Source organism: Penaeus monodon, chromosome 27 (assembly GCF_015228065.2).
Source record: "Penaeus monodon isolate SGIC_2016 chromosome 27, NSTDA_Pmon_1, whole genome shotgun sequence".
Taxonomy (NCBI): domain Eukaryota; kingdom Metazoa; phylum Arthropoda; class Malacostraca; order Decapoda; family Penaeidae; genus Penaeus; species Penaeus monodon.
Window position 1 is genome coordinate 31607054 of NC_051412.1, and position 768 is coordinate 31607821.

Below are 768 nucleotides of genomic sequence, written 5' to 3' on the forward strand. Positions count from 1 at the left end.
ATATTCACTTCTTATCCCAGCAATCCATGAGAAACGGGCGGTCATGCATGAGAGCCATGCACGGGAAAGTGGGTTAAGGTTTTCGCTAAGTGATGAGTTCAGCGAGGAACATGATCGCTTCGAAATGTCAGTCGTAACAAGGTAGAAGTCAACAACATGACATCTCATTATCAGTTAGAAATTGGTCCAGTTTAGAGACTGGACATCAAACAATTTCGTAACCGCCTGTCTGTTGTTGTTAAAGCCAATAAGAATGAAATGAAGATTGAAAAGAAAGTTCATTTTTAAAAATTTTATTTTACCCTTTCATCCAACAAGGGGAAGCCGACAGCTGCGTGGGCGTCCGTGAGGGCTTTTCACTGGCGGAGGGAACACGAGCACGAAGGTCAGGACGCTGACTTAATTGATTTTTTAAGGAAGAGTATCAGAGATGAATCTGTCTTCTGATGTTCTTTTTTTCCTTTTTGCTTTGATTTTTTTCAGAAAGGTTCTTCCCAGCAGCAGAATATTGATTAGGAATTCGTGCATCGCGATATGAGGCGCGTGCAATGGGAGGCAAGTACGTGAGTTGGTGACGGCGACCCGGTCGACGCGCGGCTGGATCCGAGAGCCCGTCGCGCCGCGTCGCCGCCCGTCGCCATGCGGGGACATTACGTTCACGACACGGAATACAGATAATTGCGTGCGACGACAGCGCCATGTCGGACTCCGACAGCGAGGACAGCCAGGGCTCGTGCGCGTGCAGCTGCGACGCGCGCTGCGTGCGGT